The following is a 6,743-nucleotide window of genomic DNA, read 5'->3' as shown; positions in this document are numbered from 1 at the left end:
TAATTTGGAGTCCCCAATTAGTGGGTTCCGTGTATGGACAGTCAGCTAATGTTGTCCTAATTAGTAGGCCCCCTGTAGGCACAGTCTTATAGGAGCCTACTAACTGGGGAAATATTAGTAGTGTCCCTAATTATTAGGCTCCTTGTAGTTTGACAAACAGAAGCTTATCACCTTCTGGACAAATAAATAGAGTTGTGCAAAACGCATATAAATTAACTGCACAAATGAGTACATTTTAATTTTTTCTTAAGGCGCAAAATGAGATAATGTACAGGTACTAATATTTTTTTATTATTATTTCAGTATTTAAAATTTTATCATACCTGCGAGGTGATTTACTTCCCCACCATTTATTCAAGGAAATATCTTACATGAGAATAACCGAGAAACAACCTACAACATTTAAACCCCAACTTTAACGCTCACATAACTCTCATCTGATCATGATGAGAGGAGATCTAAATGGGGTTTAACTAATTCCTAAGAGTAGGTTACAATAAAACTGCCACGAGCTGTCGGCTGAGAACTGACGTATTTTTCACTGATAGCTGAGATCAGAGATCTGTATTTACTGATAGCTCAGGAATGGGATGGGATTTTAACTGATCGAAGAGAAATCTGCCGGTAATTTAACTGGTTACATTTTGGAAATCTATATTAAGGAGCTTACTTCCTGAATGTTCTTAAATGTAACATGTTAATCGTCTCTGTTCTGAAAACTTGTCGACAATAACCGACGTTTAAAATACTTTTGTAAAAGACAAAGAAATGAAAATAGAAGACAAGAAAGGAAAGAGGCCACATCAGATGCTGGCGTAGCCCGCATATGCAGATGTCTGTCTTAGAGTGTTCAATTCATCCCCTGCACGAAAGAGGGCTGAGATTTGACGAGAAAAATCCCATATTTAGGACATAACTTTACAGACATCGGTGAGGACAAGCGCGACATAATATCAAAACCTTAGCTTATCATGTTATGTCGCTATTGTGTCCAGTACAAGTAGGAAGATAACACAGTGTGACACAGTGCGACATGTATATCACCAGGAGCCATAATCGGGGACGGAGACCGTAAGTCTTGGGATCCGCGCGCACCTATGATATGGGACAATTTTTCTATTTTTAGAACAAATTGCGCCATCCTGACGTCATATATCCACGCGGATCCGCGCACGTGTCGGGGGCTCTCGCGCGGATGTTGTCACGTTGAATGATCAAATGGTGAGAGCTGCGAGATTCTCTTGCAGATTTTTCACAGCGATGGCAGGGAATAAGGCAGGGAATAAGAACCAGGACTCTTATATGTAGTTTTATGCTCTGAGCTAATGGAAAAGGTGAGTTTTTTTTTTTTTTTTCGCGCTGTGAATGAATAATATCTGCTCGCGCTAGTTGTACGCGTCAGTTTTTCGTTTGTTTTGTGAAGAAAAGTTATGTAAGAAAACTCTTTACTCTGGTATCGAGTTGATTTGTGAGTTTCCCAAAAAATGCTTAATCATAACCAAACCCTGTTTTTGATAGTTTCTTATGGTTTCTGTTTGTTTGGCGAGTTTGCAAAAGTTTTTGAAAGGAAAGTCTGACGCGTACATTCAGTAGCTCATTTGCATAGTGCAGCGCGCGCTCTTTCAAGTCCGAGTCGGTGTTTTCAATTGTCAATAAACCTTGACAAAGATTTATTTCGTGGTCTTTTGTGCCGAGATGCTGCAACAGTTTTCACGAACGCGAAAAGGCTACTAACATCATGAGTGTTTCTTTAACATGCTGAAATTTTACACTGCGGAAACAAAATAGACAAGGAGTTTTGATAACTCAACCAACGAAATCGAAATCGTTATTCGAGTTGATTAAAGAAAGGGTCATCGTAACTTTGCTGATTATTTCTGCTGTATTCACATATTTTCAGCTGAGCTTTTAATATGTTCTCAAACATTTATCAACCTTAAACATATTTAGAAACTAGAGATATTATATGAGTCCGATGTACGTTTTGACTAAAGTGGGAAGTCCAATTTGTCATGTTTTACTGACTGTACAAAACACGCATCGGCGGGCGCTCTTATTCATCGACAACAGACAATTATTTTTACACAAACAAAACTGAGCTGCATCTACAGACATAAACTTTATTGTCGCTTATTGGGCCTTGATAAAACATGAAGCGTTGCTTACAATTCAGGCGAAACTCAAACCTGCAATTACTCTTTTTTGTTTTACTTTTCGGTCGAGATAGACTCTGGCGAAATCCTCGCAAGCCTGTGGCAAGAGGAGGGAAACTTTGAAGTCCTGAAACGCTGCTATATCCAAACATACAACTAGTTTTTTGCTGTGGTTTGGAAGAGCTGTTAATCTTCAACATATGTGAAACTTAGAATGGAGTAATGTACAGCTCATGTAAAAGAAGCATCCGTCGGAACACAACTTGGTCAGCGATATCATATCTAAGCTTAAAGCGGAACATACCTAAATTCGATACTGTCTTACTTCACTCAAACTGGAGTAGCTTACGACGGAAATACTTAAACAAAATTCCAACAGACGTAAACGCGTTGAGTTGTGGGCCAAAAACATGGAAAAATTTCGGGAATTTCGGACGCCATTTCCCGCGCGCGACATCCGCAAAAATCCTCGCAGCATGTACGCGCGTGTGCCTCAGGCGATGGCGCAATTTGTTCTAAAAATAGAATTATTGTCCCATATCATGGGGACAACCCCAATACTAGAAATGGCGCGCGCTTACGGTCTCCGTCCCCGATTATGGCTCCTGCCTGGAAACAATATCCTATTGCCGATGGAAAGAGTTATTCTTTTTTGCATTTGTTTTTGTCACCCTACGTCAGTGATTAATATGCCCAAAAAAAGTGTGCAGTTCACCACTTGCTTGGGAAACTTCCTGTAATTTTAGATCATAATTAAAATGAAATGAAAATTTCAGCAGTTATTAATATGATTTAAAAAGAGCAATTTTATCCCTTCGTATAAAAATGATTTTATTCATTTTCATGTACTATAACGTTTATACTTATACTCTTTTTCTTAAGAATTGTTTTTCCGGCCCAGACTGAATTTTTTTTTTTCTGCCAATTTTAGGCTTAAAATATTATTGTAAATATTCTTGGATTAGATGAAGGAATACAAAGTAAACTTTGCAGACACAACGTCAGATTATCTGTCCTATCTTCACTTTGATAGTGTTGAAGTAATTTTGGATTGCAGCACCGCATGACTTCTTGCAAAAATGTTATTTTAGCATCGAACATACGGCTAGAGCTGATTTTGTTGCTTTTAGACTAGTTTTGCCGTTTAGAGAAGGGAAGAATTTTATACGGTTTAGTTAAAAAAAAACATACATGTATAATATAACTAGCGGGACATCAGACGCGATGATATGTTTGACGAGTTAGCTGAAAGGTCTCTGATGAGTCCCTTGGCAGGGACGAAACATACGTATGGAAGGCTAGCCATTGTAAAATTCTCACACTTTTTTCAATTGTACTGTATATATTTACCAATTTTCATCACAAAAAATTATACTCTTTTCAAAATCTAAGCCTTGGGTTTATTCTTAAATATTCTTAAAATTTCGCAAATTTCAACCTCGACATTCTTGTATATTCTTATAAAGAAAAAAGAGTGTATGTGTTCCTCGTAAGGCTCTGACGATTGCCGAGGACAAGATCTTATTTTTCTTGTTTTACGTCATTTCTAAATATACAGCTAAAGATATGTCTAGCGCCATGTAGCTATTGTTGTAGTGTTGTTAGTGTTCTAGAGAGCTGTTAGTGTTGTTACTGTTCTAGAATGCTGAGCTACTAGATTATAATCAAACAATCGATGTTCAATGTCTTTGGCATTAATTAACACTGTTAAATTTATGATAACTGGATAAGACGTAAACCACAAAGATCAAAATATTTTGATAACTTGAAGTTCAGAAGAACTAGGTTATTCAAGGGTAGATAACTGTATATTCACTTTTTAGGCCAAACTGCGCATTCCAATATCTATACATTTACCTCGTCATTAGTTGGGAGAATTTGATTACACAATGACGCAGTTCCCCCTATAGAGTGTGTTCATTGTCACGTAATAAAAAATAAAATCAAAAACCATTCAGTGGATAATGTCAAGAAATTGTGATATTATAGAAGATAAATAAAGAAGACAGTTCTCCAAGTTTAAGGTGTGTGCGTTGCCCCAAAGTTGAGATATTCTTCGAAATGTTCCGCGCAAAATTATAGTCTAGTATGGAGCCGCCATGTTGAAGGACCTCCTTAGTCCTCCAATATGGCGGCTGGAAAATAGTGTAAACATCTGGAACTTACTTTGGCTATCTAGTCGACTGATTATCTGAACCGAACCATGAAACATTTACACAAGTACTTTTCCTAATGTATATTTTTCGACAAACGCGGTCTCCCCAAACGTAGATTCGCCTTTAGCCATTTCCACGTACCTGGTGAAAGATAGCAACACAGTGTTAAGTCACGAGGGCCTTATGGAGCCTTTTATTTCTTTCCAAGGCCTTTTGAGGTTGGGGGTGGCGAGGTAAAGCTTATTTTATAAATAAGTCAGTTACCGAACATATAAAAGAAATAGAGAGAAATAATTTTAAAATGTTATATTGTTCAGTATCATATGGCTGGTGTTCGTAACAGGTAGAGCGGTTTTCAATTGAGTGTGGAAAGTAATTAGGTAATTACTTTGGTTTTGGTTGTACTATGATTTGACATTGGTTGAGTAGTCTGATTGGTAAATAATTTGTTTGGTTTTATTGTCAATGCTTTATTTAAAGAGAGCGAGAGATACTGATTCCAAACCACTACGTTATCTTATCAAAACTGTCACAGTAAAAATGCCGTAAAAAATACCGCTTTCCGCTAGCAGGCCGTAAGACTGCAAAATTCCAAACTTTTTAATAAAGACACCAGTTCAAAGTTCGTTATCACATTGCAGGGTTCGTTTGTCGAAAAAGAAAACAACTTTACACCTCGAATACAACCACCATAATTACGGCATAGCACATACCGTATAAAATGATCATGCAACATTGCACCTTCACAAAAGTAGTAGCATAATTATGCAAAGTATCATTTGGTCTAAAGATATAACGAAAGTAAACAAACAACTTAAAACCATCGATAACGTTCAAATCGACAGAAATGACAGTCGTAATGCGTTTGCCCATAAAACTCCACCAACTCTGAAACTTCACAACTCTGATTTGGAGGCCATTAACTGTTTAATTAACTGTTTACCTAAACAGCAAGAATTCAAACAAGTAAAGGCGATACCTGAATAATAAATCAAGTGCTTTTGTGATTTCCTCATCGCTTCCTTGAATAGGTAGGGTTGCCGTCGCCTTGCAATAAGATTATTGACTGTGGTATACTCGGGAAGCTAGAAACTTCTGTTTCCCGGGGACTTTTCCTCTTACGGAATTAAGATGTTCCGGAATCATTTAAAAACCCTATTCTTTTCTACTTTAGCCAACCAGGAAAATAAATAACAGTCTCCACCGCGTATTTCTGTCTTAGTTTTGTTTTCAGCCTATTTCCCTCACTAAAAATGCCTCTGATACTGGACTTTCCGCGAGACATCGTCAATACACTCTGGCATGAACTGCCCAACTCTTACCAAATTCATTCGTTTAGTACACAAATATCAACCTTCACACTGATAAAGACTACGACAAATAATATGAGTAGTTCCAGTTCCAGTTGGAGAGGGCGGAGAGGGCGGAGAGGGCGGAGAGGGTGGAGAGAGTGAAGAGAGTGAAGAGCGTGAAGAGAGTAAAGAGAGTAGCTAGCTGCGTGCTCATGAACGTGGTTTATAGTTTATAGAAGAAAGATTTGATTTTTGTTTACTTTCGTGTGTGTAGCTTCTTTGTTTTGAAATTTCTGCATGATTTTAATTAGTCCATAGATAGCATTACCTCCCTACTCTCAGGATTCCAGAGACCATCACTCAGCGATGATTTTCCGATGGCAAACTCCGAAAATTGCTGGTAATGTAAACGCTTACTTGGCCTTGAAAATTTTCTTAGAGACAGCATTCGGCAAATCTCTTTAGTGAAGATCTTCCCGCAGGCCTACAAATAGCAAACTTGCCGCGGGAATCCTCCCGCCAAGGTCGTGCAACCAGCAATACAATTGGCTGACTAAAATCACATGGGACATAGCACACGCCATACCGCGAGTAGGAGAGAAAACCTTTGAGAAAGTTTGAGGGCTTCTTCGAGTGCTGCTAAAAAAATCCTCATCAGAAAAGAGCTGAAAAATTGTTTGTTTGCCTGGTTTGCTTACTTCGAAGCTTTAGCAAGGACCTTTCTGCAGGGAAAAGCTGTTATGTTGAAGTTGTTGTAAATTGCGTGCAAGCTGTGTGAGAGTCAATCCGTGGACATTTAACAATTATTCGCCAAAGGCGAAGTGAACATCGTGTGCATATATGCAGCCGTAGTTTTAACACAGGTTACCCAAGCGTAATATAAGAGTTTGTATGGCCGAAGAACTGTGGCTAAAATATAAGAGTTAGCATGGAGATCAGGAGTTGACATTAAATTCGTTCAATGTATGGGTAACTGATTTACCGAATAAGGACTCTTGAACATTCAATGGTGTCATTTTTCTCATCCTGGAGAGTTCAAACGAGATTTGAGCGAATTTTCAAAAACTTTGTCCTACGATTTTATAATAAGAGTGAAGAGTGAAGAGTGAAGAGTTAAAATAGTAAAGAGTAAAGAGTAACCA

This window comes from Orbicella faveolata, unplaced genomic scaffold (assembly GCF_042242905.1).
Source record: "Orbicella faveolata isolate gen_17 unplaced genomic scaffold, um_ofav_v1 contig_12, whole genome shotgun sequence".
NCBI classification, from domain to species: domain Eukaryota; kingdom Metazoa; phylum Cnidaria; class Anthozoa; order Scleractinia; family Merulinidae; genus Orbicella; species Orbicella faveolata.
The sequence above is the reverse complement of the archived record's forward strand: the minus strand, read 5'-3'. Positions refer to the sequence as shown.